General features: G+C 33.5%; 1 protein-coding gene across 1 annotated transcript in view; it reads right to left on the bottom strand.

Annotated features, from left to right (window-relative positions):
- LOC131820570 (disintegrin and metalloproteinase domain-containing protein 18-like) overlaps positions 1 to 14,685 on the bottom strand; it is a 213,905-nt gene that overhangs the window by 29,954 nt on the left and 169,266 nt on the right. The gene's annotated exons all lie outside the window — the stretch shown is intronic.

Below are 14,685 nucleotides of genomic sequence, written 5' to 3'. Positions count from 1 at the left end.
ATTTGTTTTTCATGGATATTAGTTTAATTATTATGGTAACTGTATAAATGTTTTGAGTACTGTTTACTATATTCAGCATATTTATGGCATCAATGTTTTTAAAAAGTAACACATTAATAGGATTTAAGTTAAAAAACTTAGAAAGGAATATTCTATGAAAACCCTTTTCCCTCATCCTTGCCTAGTCAGTTTCTCTTCTTGGAGAAAATCATCTTTAAAGGATTCATGTTTTATGCACTAGATAAAATCTGTTAATAATGTACAGTGTAGATAAATGGATAAAGAAGATATACACCTTGGGAAAATTGGATAGCTATGTGTAGAAGAATGAAACTCGACCATTCTCTTACACCATACACAAAGATAAACTTGAAATGGATAAAAGACTTCAACTCAAGGCAGGAATCTGTCAAAATGATAGAGAACATAGGCAGCAACCTCTTCGACATCAGCTACAGCAACTTCTTTCAAGATATGTCTCCAAAGGCAAAGGAAGCAAAAGGGAAAATGAACTTTGGGGACTTCATCAAGATCAAAAGCTTCTGCACAGCAAAGGAAACAGTCAACAAAACAAAAAGGCAACCCACGGAATGGGAGAAGATACTCACAAATGACACTACAGACAAAGGGCTGATATGCAAGATGTATAAAGAACTCTTCAAACTCAACACACACAAAACAGATAATCACATCAAAATATGGGCAGACGTCATGAACAGACACTTCTCCAAAGAAGACATATACAAATGGCTAACAGACACCTGAAAATATGCTCATCATCATTAGCTATCAGGGAGATTCAAATCAAAACCACATTGAGATACCACCTTATACCAGTTAGAATGGAAAAAATTAACAGGACAGGAAACAACACATGTTGGAGAGGATATGGAGAAAGGGGAACCCTCTTACACTGTTGGGGAGAATGCAAGTTGGTGCAGCCACTTTGGAAAACAGTGTGGAGATTCCTTAAGGAATTAAAAATAGAGTTACCCTATGACCCATCAGGCAATTGCACTACTGGGTATTTACCCCCAAAGATACAGATGTAGTGAAAAGAAGGGCTGCCTGTACCTCAATGTTCATAGCAGCAATGGTCACAGTCACCAAAATGTGGAAAAAACCAAGATTCCCTTCAACAGATGAATGATAAAGAAGATATGGTCCATATTTACAATGTATTATGTCTCCATCATAAAGGATGAATAGCCAACTTTTGTATCAATATGGATAGGACTGGAAGAGATTATACTGAGTGAAATAAGTCAAGCAGAGAAAGCCAGTTATCATATGGTTTCACCTACTTGTGGAGCATAAGGAATAACACGGGAGACATTGGGAGATGGAGAAGAGAAATGAGTTGGGGGAAATTGGAAGGGGAAATGAAGCATGAGAGACTGTGGGCTCTGAGAAACAAACCAAGTTTTGGAGGAGAGGGGGTAGGGGATTAGGTGAACCTGGTGGTGAGTATTAAGGAGGGCATGTATTGCATGGAGCACTGGGTTTGGTGCATAAACAGTGAATTTTGGAACACTGTAAAAAAATAAAATTAAATTAAAAAATATATATATATATAAAATGATGTGTACCTGAACCTAATATTATACTGCATGTTAACTAACTGGAACTCAAATAAAAAACATGATAAATTAAAAAAAAGATGTATATTTGTGTATATATATATATATATATATATATATATATATATATTTGCAATGGAGTATTATTCAGCCATTAAGAAAATGGAATCTTGCCATTTCCAATGACATGGATGGAACTAGAACAATGCTAAATGAAACAAACAGTCAGAGAAAGACAAACATCTGTCATTTCTTATACTTAAAAATTAAAGTGTTACATGATTCAGAAATTTACACAATATATAAATATATTAGCAATGAATTAGCAAAAATTATTTAGATCTCAAAACAGATCCTGCCAGAATCCAAGAGAATCCTCAGGATGTTTTTAATCATTATTTCTTTCCAAAGTTTATAAATATCTTGATTTCCTCTATTATTATTATTTATTTAGTGAATTTTTGCTGAATTATAACATGTAAACAGAAATGGATGTATGTCATAATTACACAGCTTAAAGAATTTTCTAAATTAAACACATTCATGTAACCAACACCAAATCCAGGAAGCATAATATTACAGTATCTCAGAACTCCCAACCTGACTCCTTCCAATCATTATTCTTCCTAAAGATAATTACTATTTTGGTCTCTAAGAGCATGAATCCATTTTTTTAAAGATTTTAAGCCTTATGTAAATAGAATTATATTGTATATACTTTTTTCCTTTTTTTTTTTTTGCTCATTATTACCTAACTTGAGAATTCACTCACGTTGTTGTTTATAGTTGCAAAATGTTCATTCACACCACTGTATGCTATATCTTTGCATAGAAATACCAACCATTAATGCATTCTATTCCTCATGAATATTTGTGTAACTTGCATTTATGAGTGTAATGAATAGTGGTTTATGAGTATTCTACTACATGTCTTTTAGTCAACATATGTACACTACACATACTTCTTATTAGATATATGCCCTTTGAGTAGCAATGCTTATTCACAGCATATGCCTATTTTAAACATTAGTAAATTTTCCAGTGATTTTCCTAAATGAACAATTGTATTCCCATTAGCAGTGGATGGGAGTCTTGGATATTTCATATATATGATATTTATTTTTTATCATAGTTATTCTTTATATACAATAAAATGCAAATATTTCAACTGTACATGTGGATAAGATTTGATAAATATATACCCCAATTAGGCAAACATTTAAAGATTGTTTTGTTTGACATTTGGGGCTTTCCTCCATTTAGTGTAAAATTCTTTAAATTTTTTATTTTGTAAATAATAAAATGGTTTTAGATAGTGTCTGAGATTAGACAACAAAATAGTGTGAATATCCTCATTTATTTAAATTTTGTTACTTTAGCTAGTTTTAACTAGTGTCTGAGATTGGACAACAAAATAGTGTGAATATCCTCATTTATTTAAATTTTACTTTAAGGTTTTCTGATATATAATAAATACATATATTTAAAATTTGTGATTAATAGGTTTTGTTCTATGTATACATCCATAAAATCATCACCTCAATCAAAATAATAACTATATCCATCATCCACAAAACTTTCCTCTTGCTCCTTTATAATCTCACCATGCTACCACTCCCCCCCATAGGCAGCCACTTATTTATCTGCATTCTCTCACTATACATTAGTTTACATGTTTTTACAATTTAATATAAAGTTAGACAGTATTCTTTTTAATCTTTCCTTTTCACATTGGGTAATGTTGAAATTCATACACATTGGTTCATGTAACTATATAGCTCATTCTTTTTTTGTTGTTCAGTAGTAATCTATTATTTAAATATATAGTACTTTGTTTATTAATTCACTGTTGATTTATATTGAGGTTATTTCCAAATTTTATCTACTACAAATAAAACTGTTATAAACATTTATATACAAAGATTTGTACTTGCATAAGCATTCTATTTCTTGGGTAAATCATGAAATGAGTGGGTTATATGGTAAGTGAATGCTTACCTTCTTAAGAAACTGTGAAATTGCAATTTTACATTACAATGACAGTATATGGGACACTATTTTACACCATGGTTAGTTTTTAAAATTTAACCAATTTTTATAGAGATGTAATGGTATTAATTTTGAATATAATTTGTATTTTCCCAATGAAAAATTAAGTTGGACATTTTTACATGTGCTTATTTGTCATCTCTTCTTTGATGAAATTTCAATTCAGATATTTTGTCCATTTTTTGTAGGGTTGTCTGCTTTTTATTGTTTCAAGGTTCTTTATGTATCCTTTTTGTATATTCTAAATACAAATACTTCAACAGTGCACCTGAAAATAACCCCTCAAGCTGTGCGTCTCTATGCCTCTTAGCCAAAGACCCATCACTGCCTCCACTCAAGTATGCACACCTGGAGATAGATTGTGAAATCATGAAAGCAAAGAAACCCAGAGCCACTGCAGCTTCCCGTGACCCATAGCTGGCACTGGCCCTTCCTTCTTACCCTGGCCCTGATCACACCTGTGTCTCCAACTGATCTCTGCCATTGCATAGGCACTTGAAGCTGGGCTCTACAGTTAAATGTGTGCACATCATTTGGTCTAGCCACCAACACTGCTTAAACTTGCTGCTAACTGTTGGTCCTGGAAATGCCACTTAGGACCCAAACAACACTTGTAGCAACTATAGACCCCATAAGGTATTACCCAAGGATGATACAAGCATTGATAAGGTAGACCCCAGTAACCTAAGCCAAAAAGACATTACAGCTCCCTGGACCCTGTGTCACTGGGTGCAACAAGACTTAGTACTCTGCATCACTAGACCCAGAATCACAGCTTGATAAAGTGTGCTCCATTCACAGGTGAAAGCTTCCCTTTTTCAAAACTGGTCCATAAAGTCTGGAAGAGGTGACCGCATCTTCAAATGTATAGATATCCATGCAAGTCTACTGAGATCCTGAAGAATCAGGAAATATCTCCACCAAAAGAATATAGGAAATCTCCAATAACTGTCCCAAAGAAATGGTAATCGAATAATTGCTCAACAAAGAATTCAAAGTAACTGCTCTACAGACACTCAGAAAGCTACAAAAGAATACAGATAACTTAATCATACCAGGAATAAAAATGAGAAGCTCAACAAAGAGAAGAAAAAAAAAAGAAAAAAAAAAACTAGAACTCTCATAGCTGAGATCTTCAACAGCAAACCTGAATAAGCTGAAGAGAGAGTGATCTAGAAGAAAGATCAGTTGAAATTATTTAATCAGAAGTGCAAAACAAAAATAAATAAATAAATAAAAAAGGAAGAAGAATCAAGAAAGCCTGTGGAAATTATGGAACACCATGAAAAGATATAATGTACACACTGGATTCCTGGAAGAAGAATAGGGGGAGAAAGGAATGGGAAACTTTTAAATAAGTTTTAAGAGAATAATGGAGAAATTCTCAAGACTGGAGAGAGATTTGGACATCAAAGTTCATAAAGCAAATATTTCAATAAAGCAAAATTTCAACCAAAATATTATTCTCCAAGACAATAACAAAACTGTCTAAAACTAAAGAGAGAGGATTTTAAAAGTGAGAGAAAAAATATCTCTCAGACAAGAAAATCCCCATAAGGCTATCAGTGGGTTTCTCAGCAGATACCTCACAGGGCAGGAGAAATGGGATGACATATTGAAAATGCTAAAAGTAAGAAACTGCCAACTAAGAATACTTCAAGTAGTAAAGTTGTCCTTGTGAATTGAAGATATGATAAAGATTTTCCCCTAATAAACAAAAGCTGAGGGAATTTATCACCACTAAACCTGCCCTATAAGAAATGCTGAAAAGTTTTATTCAGGTTGAAACAAAAGAATGCTAATTAGTAACATATAAACATATGAAAATACACAGCACATTGACAAAGTTAAGTGTGTAGTCAGATTCAAAATGCCCCACTAATTTGCTAACTACTTAAATCTAGAATAAAGGTTAGAGGACAGGAAATATTAAAAATAGTTATAGTTTCACCAGTTTTTAGTGGATACAAAAAAGATACAAATTTTGAAATGCAAAACATAGAAGGGGGAATAAAAGAATATTAGTCTTGTATATGATCAAGGTTACACTGTTATCAGAATTATATATATATATATATATGCATATATACACATATATGCATATATATGTGTATATATGCATATATATGTATATATAATTTGTTTTATGATGTTTTTACTTTATGTTTTATGTTTTATAATGTAAACCTCATGAGAACCGCAAAGAAAAATTCCTCAATAGAAACAAAAAAGATGGAGAAGAAAACCATCAATATATAAAGGAAGGCATCAAAAAAAGAATAAAAGAAAAATAGAACTGTAAAACAGCCAGAAAACAAGATGACATCAATAAGTCTGTATTTATCAATAATTACTCTTAATGTTAATGGATAGACCAATTTAAACACAAAGAGTGTGGTACCTGGGTGGTTTAGACAGTTAAGTATCTGACTCTTGATTTCCATTCAGGTCATGATCTCAGGGTCATGAGATCAAATCCATGTCAGACTCTGCATTCAGTGGGGAGTTTGACTGAGATTCTCTCCCTTTTCTTTTGCCCCTTCCCCTGCTCACATACATTCTCTCTCTCTCAAATAAATAAATGTTTTAAAAATTATAAATAAATAAAAGGCATAGAGTTAATGAATAAAAAATAAGACTCAATTATACGCTTCCTATAATAGACTCACTTCAGCTTCAATGACATGCATAGATTCAAAGTAAGGAGACAGCAAAAGATATTCCATACAAGAAGAGCAGAAGTAGCTATACTGAAATCAGAAAAGCAGACTTTAAGCCAAAATAGTAGCAAGAAACATAGAAGATTATTATATAATTAATCAATAAGATATGGCAATTATATTTATGCATCCACCCAAAATAAGAACACCTGAATATATATTAAGCAAATAGTAACAGGTGTTAAGGAAGAAAAAGAAAACAATGTAATAATAGTAGAGGACCACAATAATCTTCTTTCTGCATAATTAGATATTCAGATAATCAACAAGGAAACTGACCTGAATCATACTGTAGACTAAATGGAACTAACAGCACATACAGAAATTTCTACCATCCAAAAGCAGCAGAATACATATTTTATGCACATATTCTCTAGGGTAGACCACATGATAGGTCACAAAATATGTTTTAACAAGTCTAAGAAGAATAAAATCATCCTTATTCATTTGTCTTTTTAAAAAGTTTTTATTTAAATTCCAGTTAGTTAACATACAGTGTAATATTAGCTTCATTTGTACAATATAGTGATTTAGCACTTCCATACAATATCCAATGCTCTTCTTAGCAAGTACACTCACTCCTTAATCCCCATCAACTATTTTACTCTTTCCCCTTCCCTCTAGTGAACATCAGTTTTTTTCTTGATAGTTAAGAGACTGTTTCTTGGTTTGCTTTCTCCTCTCTTCCCCTAAATCCTCTACTCACTGGTTTTGTTTCTTTTCTTTTTAAAAATTTTATTCATTTATTTGACAGAGAGAGGTGACAAAGTAGGTATAGAAACAGGCAGACAGAGGGGGGGCATCAGGCTCCCTGCTGAGCAGAGAGCCCGATGCGAGATTCCATCCCAGGACCCTGAGGTCATTACCTGAGCTGAAGGCAGAGGCTTAACCCACTGAGCCACCAAGGCACCCTCATTGGTTTTGTTTCTTAAATTTCACATATAAGTGAAATCACATGGTATTTGTGTTTCTCTGACAGACATTTTACTTAGCATAACATTCTGGAGATCTACCCATGACATTGCAAATGGCAAGATTTCATTCGGTTTTATGGCTGAGTAATATTCCATTGTATATGTATACCATATGTGTCTATAGATGCACATTTAAGTGTCTTCCATTATCTTGGCTATTGTAAATAATGCTGAAATAAACATAGGGATGCATGTTTGATGAAAAAATTCAAATTTTTTTGAATTATCATTTTCAATTTATTTGGGTAAATATCCAATAGTGGAATTATTGGATCCATTTGTACTCCTATTTTTAAAATTTTGATGAACTCCCATAATGTTTCCCACACTGGCTGTACCATTTTAAATTTCTACCCACAGTGTACAAAAGTTCCTTAATCATACCAAGTATCTTTTCCAATCACAGTAGTATAAAACTAGAAGTTAAAGGAATGAAATATGGAAATAACTACCTAATTTTATACCTCATGGAACTAGGAGAAAAAAAACAAACAACTAAACTCAAAGTTAGTAGAAGGAAGGAAATAACCAACATCATAGCAGAAATAAATGAAATAGAGACTAGAAAAACAACAGAAAAAGTCAATGAAGCTAAGACTTGACTTTTTAAAAATATTAAAAAAGATAAACCTTTGGGGTGCCTGGGTAGCTCAGTGGGTTAAGCCTCTGCCTCAGCTCAGGTCATGATCTCAGGGTCCTGGGATCGAGCCCCACATCAGGTTCTCTGCTCAGCAGGGAGTCTGCTTCCCCCTCTCTCTCTACCTGCCTCTTTGCCTACTAGTGATCTCTGTCTGTCAAATACATAAATAAAATCTTAAAAAATAGAAAAGACAAAGATAAATCTTTAATTATACTAACTCAAGAAAAGAGAGAGAAATCAAATTAAAGAGGAGACATTATAGCAGATACCACAAAAATGCAAAGAATCATGAGAAACTACTATGAATAACTATAGCCAAACAAACTGGATAATCTAGATAAAATGGATTAATTCCTATAATCATCTAATCTATCAAGACTGAAACATGAAAAATAGAAAATCTGAACAGACCAACAAAAGTATGGAGATAAATGTAATCAAAGTCTCTCAAAACAGAAAATTCTCAAACCAGATTGTTTTGGTGAATGATAGCAAATATTTAAAGAAAGATTAACAATAATCTTTCTCAAATGTTTCCAAAAATTGAAAAGACACTTTCAAACTCATTCTGCAAGAGCAGCATTACCTTATACCACAAGAAAAGAAAATTAAAGACAAGTATCTATAATAAATATGGATGCAAAAATTCTTAACAAAATGTTACCAAATAAAATTCAAAAACACATTAAAAAGGTAATTCATCATGAGAAAGTAAAATTTATCTCTGAGATGATTCAACATATATAAGTTAATAAATGCAAAACACCACATAAATTTAATGAGAGATAAAAAAATATGAATCATGCAATCATCTCAATAAATGCACAAAAAGCACTTGACAAAATATAGTATCTTTTCCTGATAAAAACTCTCAACAAATTTACTATGATACCCCATCTTAATAAAGGCCATTTATAAGTCCACAGCTAATATACTCAATGGTAAGAAAGATTTTCATATGGGATGAAAAATAAGACAAGGGTGCCACTCTTGTTCAACATAGTACTGGAATTCCATTTATAGTAATCAGGTAAGGTAAAGATATAAATAGTGCCCAAATCAGTAATGAAAAAGAAAAATGATCTTTGCAGATAATATGATCCTATATATAGAAAATACTAAAGACAGTACCAAAAAATTGTATCTACCTAATAAATGCAATGAAGTTCCAAGATAACAAATCAATATCCAGAAAACAGTTGTGTTTCTTACATGTATAACAGAACATCTGAGAAAAAAAACAACAAAAACTAAAAAAACAAAAACATTCCATTCACAATAGCCTCAAAAAAATGAAAATATTTAAGAATAAATTTAACCAATAAGGTGAAAAATCTGTACACTGAAAATGATAAAACTTTGATGAAAGAAACTGAAGACACGAACAAATGGTAATGTACCCCATGTTCATGGATTAAAAGAATTAATATTGTTAAAATGTCCATATGACTCAAAGTCATCCATCGGTTCAATGGATTCCCTCAAAAATATTCCACAAAAATAGAAAAAAGCAATTCTAAAGTTTGTATGGAGTCACAGAAGACCCTGAAGAGCCAAAGTGATCCAGAAAAAGAACCAAAAGCTGAAGGTATCACACTTTCTGATTTCAAACTATACTACAAATCTAGTGTAATCAAAACAGCTTAGTACTGGCATAAAAATAGATATGTAGAAAAATGGAGCCGAATTGAGAGCCCAGAAATAAACCTATGCACTTATATTCAAGTAATATTTGACAAGAGACCCAGAATACTCAATGAGGAAAGGATAGTCTCCTCAACACGTCATGTAGGGGAAAACTGGATAACCACATGCAAATAAGTCAAATTTAATTAATTAAATTTTGTTACTCTGTGGTATCTGTTGTAATGTCTCCTTTTCCTTTTCTGATTTTTAAAATTTCTCTTTTCTTGAGTTAGTATAGTTAAATGTTTGTCTTTTTAAAATATTTTTAAAGAATAAGAGTCACTTATGGTTATAAAAAATAAAAAATTAAAAAAAAAATTAAAAAAAAATATTTTTAAAGAATATATTTTTTAAAATGTAGCCTCTACATTTGTGGGAAACTTGTTAAGCCTCTGGTCTAAACTCCAGACTAACTAAATAGGCCTCTTCAAAGGAAGACGGGGGTTGTGTTTCAGTCTGCTGTTTATGCACTGTTATGCACTGTTTATCCACTATGATGGTGGTCTGTCAAAAACTCTTTCTGATTGTTACAGCCCCATGAAGTTCTGGAATGCCAGCACTTTTGGCCACTAGGCTAGGAAATCAAGTGGTGATTCCTGTGTGAATTATGTGTACCCTCTCACTTTAGCAACACAGCTGGAGAGTGTATGAGGTGGAACATTCTTACCAGCTTCAGAAAAGCATCAAGAAAATGTTTTGATTACACAAGCCCATGGGCTTCAGCAATGTAGCAGGAGAGTGCCTCATTTATGTATGTGTTGGGTTTAGTCTGGGAATAGGAGAATGCTGATCATGATCACACTTCTTAGCCCCAGCCAGGGATTAGGAAAATGTCATGATTGCCTATTCTTGCAGACTTATGCTAAGGAATGGAATAACTCTCAACTGTTAGTTTTGCCTATCGGAGCCAGAGAGTGGGGGAGCACTGCAACCACTCATACTTTTAGGACTCAAAGGTGCCATGCCTGCCACTCCTGTCCAACCCAGCAAGATGACTGAAGGGTGCTGCATCTGAACTCACCGGCCCTTATTAACAGGCTATGTGGAGAATGCAATACTGGCATCTACTAATGCTTCTGTCTTTGTTGAATGTCTCAGCTGTTCCCTGCTCTTGAGGCAATGTCCCCAGAAAGTCAAGAAAATTCTTAAATAAGCTAAGTGCCTTGCAAACTGAGCTGTTTTTTGTTTGTTTGTTTGTTTATCAGGTCTTGCAGTGAGACCACTCATGAGCTCCCCAAAAGCAGAATCGCAGTTTCCTATAGCACTTTGGGATTCCCAGATATCACTCCCACTGTTTTTTTCCTAAGCCAAGTCTTTTGGGAACTCATCTCTGTGTGTAGATCCCAGGGGCTACATGGGGCATTAACACTTCCTTCCTCTAGGAGAAGTGCCTGTCTTGTGTAACTCTGCACAAGGGTGTATTTGTGTGTGTGTGTGTGTGTGTGTGCATTTATGTGTGTGTTTGTAAGACCATGTTTAGTCCTCAGTGTGGTCTTTTATTCTTTGTTGTGGAGAGTTCTTGAGTTTTCAGATCTTTTTCAGAGGAAATGATCTATCTGTAACTGTAGACTTGATGTGTCCTTGGGGGAAGGTGAGTTAAGTTCTGAGTATTCATATATCACTATCCTGGAAAGCCTGAGCAATTGCTTTTAAATTGAATGTTTACTTCATAGATATTTAGTTAAAGTATCATTATTGGATTTAAATATATACATTTAACTATTCTATTTACCTAATGTTCTTTTTCCTTTATTTAGACTTCATCTTATTAATTGGTGGAAAGGAATACCTTGTACAATTAAAAAAAATTCTTTAATTTTTTTCTAAAAATTTTGAATTGTTTTCCTAGTATTTACTCTGGAATTACAATACAGGCAAAAGATATTGCAGGTTCAGTTCCATAGCAACACAAAAAAGCAAGTAACACAATAAAGCAAGTTAACTTAGTCTTCTAGTTTCCCTGTGTATATAAAAGTTATGTTTTCAGTATATTGTAGTCTATTAAGTGTACAATATCATTACAAAAACACTGTAAATACCTTAATGTAAAAACACACTGCTGCTAAAAGATGTTAAGTATCATTTGAACTTTTAGTGAGTCATAATGTATTTTTAAAGATTTTATTTATTTATCTGTCAGAGAGAGAGAGAGGGAGAGTGCACAGGCAGGCAGAGTGGCAGGCAGAGGGAGAAGCAGGCTCCCTGTCAGGCAAGGAGCCTAACGGGGGACCCAATCCCAGGATGCAGGGATCACTACCCAAGCCAAAGGTAGCTACCCAACTGACTGAGCCACCCAGGTGCCCCATAATATTTTTGCAAAGGAGAATTTTGTCTCAGTGTTGATGATTGTGCATTGTTCAGGGGGGTGGCTGTTGAAGACTGGGATGGCTGTGGCATTTTGTTAAAATATGACAGCAATGAAATTTGTTATATTGATTGACTTTTCCTTTCATGAATGATTTCTTTGTAGCATGTGATGCTGTTTGTAGCATTTTTTAGCTATAGTAATATAAAAAAGTACCCTCTTTTAAAATTGAATCCCTGCTAAAAACCAAGTTTATGTAATATTCTAAATCTTTTGCTGTCATTTCAACAATCTTCACAGTACCTTCACAGGAGTAGATTCTTTCTCAAGAAACCATTTTCTTTGCTCATCCTAAGAAGCAACTCCTAATGTTAGTTTTATCATGAGATTGCAGTGATTCAGTCATATTTTCAGGTATCACTTCTAATCTAATTTTCTTGCAATTTAACCATGTCTGCAGTTACTTCCTCCACCAGTCTTGAATAACTCAAAGTCATCAGTAAGTGTTGGAATCAACTTGTTTCAAACTCTTGTTAATGTTGATATTTTGACCTCTTCTTATGAATCACAAGTGCTCTTAGTTGCATTTAAAATGGTGAATCTTTTCCAGAAGGTATTAAATTTCCATTGCCCAGATCTATCAGAGGAATCACTACCTATGGCTGCCATAGACTTATGAAACATATTTCCTGAGTAATAGGACTTGAAAATTAAAATTACTCTTTCATCTATGGGCTTTAGGATGAATGCTTTGTTAGCAGTCATGAAAACAACATTAATCTCATTGTAAATCTCCATCAGAGTTCTTACAGGACTAGGTGCATTGTCAATGAACAATGATATTTTGAAAAACTTCTATTTTTCTTAGTAGTAGTCATCAACATTGGGTATAAAATATTCAGTAAAGTATGTTATAAACATATGTTCTGTCACCCAGGCTTTTCTGTTCCATTTAAATAGTAGATTTAGCTTAAATCTTAAGGCTTTTGGATTTTCAGAATGGTAAATGAGCAATGACTTCAACTAAGCCACCAGCTGCATAAGTCCCTAACAGGAAGATTCACCCTTCCCTTTGAAGTTTTGAAGCCAGGCATTGATTTTTCCTCTCCAGCTATGAAATTCATAAACAGCATTTTCTTCCAATGTGTTGTTTACATTGAAAATATGTTGTTTAGTGTAGTCACATTCATTAGTTGTCTTAGCTAGATCTTTTAGCTAACTTGCTGCCGTTTATTCATCAGCACTTGCTGCTTCACTTTGCACTTTTATATGATGGAGATGGTTTCTTTCCTTAAATATCATGAACCAACCTCTGCTACTTTCAAACTTTTCTTCTTCAGCTTCCTCACATCTCTTGGTATTAGAAGAACAGAAAAGAATTAGGGTCTTGCTCTGGATTGGGCTTTGGCTTAAAGAAATGGTTGTTTGATCTTCTATCCAGACCACTAAAACTTCCTTCATATTAGCAGTAAGGTTATTTTGTTTTTTAAATTATTTGTATGTTAATGGATTAACATTTTTAACTTTCCTCAAAAACTTTGCACCCTCAACTTGCCTAACTGGTGCAAGAGGCTTAGCTTTTGACCTATCTTGGCTTTCAGTATTCTTTCTTTACTAAGCTTAATCATTTAGAGCTTTTGATTTAAAGTCAGAGACATGAGACTTTTCCTTTCCCTGTGCACTTAGAGGCCTTTGTAGGGTTTTTAACTGGCCTAACTTAAATATTGTTGAGTATCAAGGATATAGAGGCCCATGAAGAGGGAGAAGAGGAATAGTTTATTGGTGGAGAAATCAAGGTATATATAATATTTATTAATTAAGTTCATTATCTTATTTCTTGCTTTGAGACTTATAACACTTGAGGACTGTCTTCTAACTTATTTAACTAAGTTGAGGAAAACTAAGTATCTGAGAAAATCTCATCACAAATATTGTGTAACACCAATTTAATTAAAGCCACTATTCAAGATAACTCTTTTAATTTCTCAGGTGATCATGACAGATCAATGAAACTAGGAGTTGGTTCTTTGAAAGAATTAATAAGATTGATAACCCCCTGTCCAGACTTAACCAAAAGAAAAGAGAAAGGACCAAAATTAACAAAATCATGAATGAAAGAGGAGAGATCACAACCTACTCCAAAGAAATACAATTATAAAAACATATTATGAGAAACTATACGCCAGCAAATTTGACAATCTAGAAGAAATGTATGCATTCCTAGAGATGTATAATCTACCAAACTGAACTAGAAAGAAATAGAAAAACTGAACAGACCCATAACCAGTAAAGAGATTGAAGCAGTAGTCAAAAATATCCCAAAAAACAAGACCCAGGTTCAGATGGCTTCCCAGGGGCATTCTACCAAACATTTAAAGAAGAATTAATACCTATTTTCCTGTTCCAAAAAATAAAAATGGAAGGAAAACTTACAAACTCATTTTATGAAGCCATCATTACCTTGATCCCCAAACCACACAAAGACCCCATCAAAAAGGAGAGTTACATCAGAAAGGACGAATACCCAACTTTTGTAGCAACATGGATGGGACTGGAAGAGATTATGCTGAGTGAAATAAGTCAAGCAGAGAGAGGCAATTATCATATGGTTTCACTTATTTGTGGAGCATAACAAATAGCATGGAGGACATGGGGAGTTAGAGAGGAGTTGGGGGAAATTGGAAGGGGAGGTGAACCATGAGAGACTATGGACTCTGAAAAACAACCTGAG

The sequence above is a fragment of the Mustela lutreola genome, chromosome 18 (assembly GCF_030435805.1).
Source record: "Mustela lutreola isolate mMusLut2 chromosome 18, mMusLut2.pri, whole genome shotgun sequence".
NCBI lineage: Eukaryota > Metazoa > Chordata > Mammalia > Carnivora > Mustelidae > Mustela > Mustela lutreola.
The sequence above is the reverse complement of the archived record's forward strand: the minus strand, read 5'-3'. Positions and strand labels throughout refer to the sequence as shown.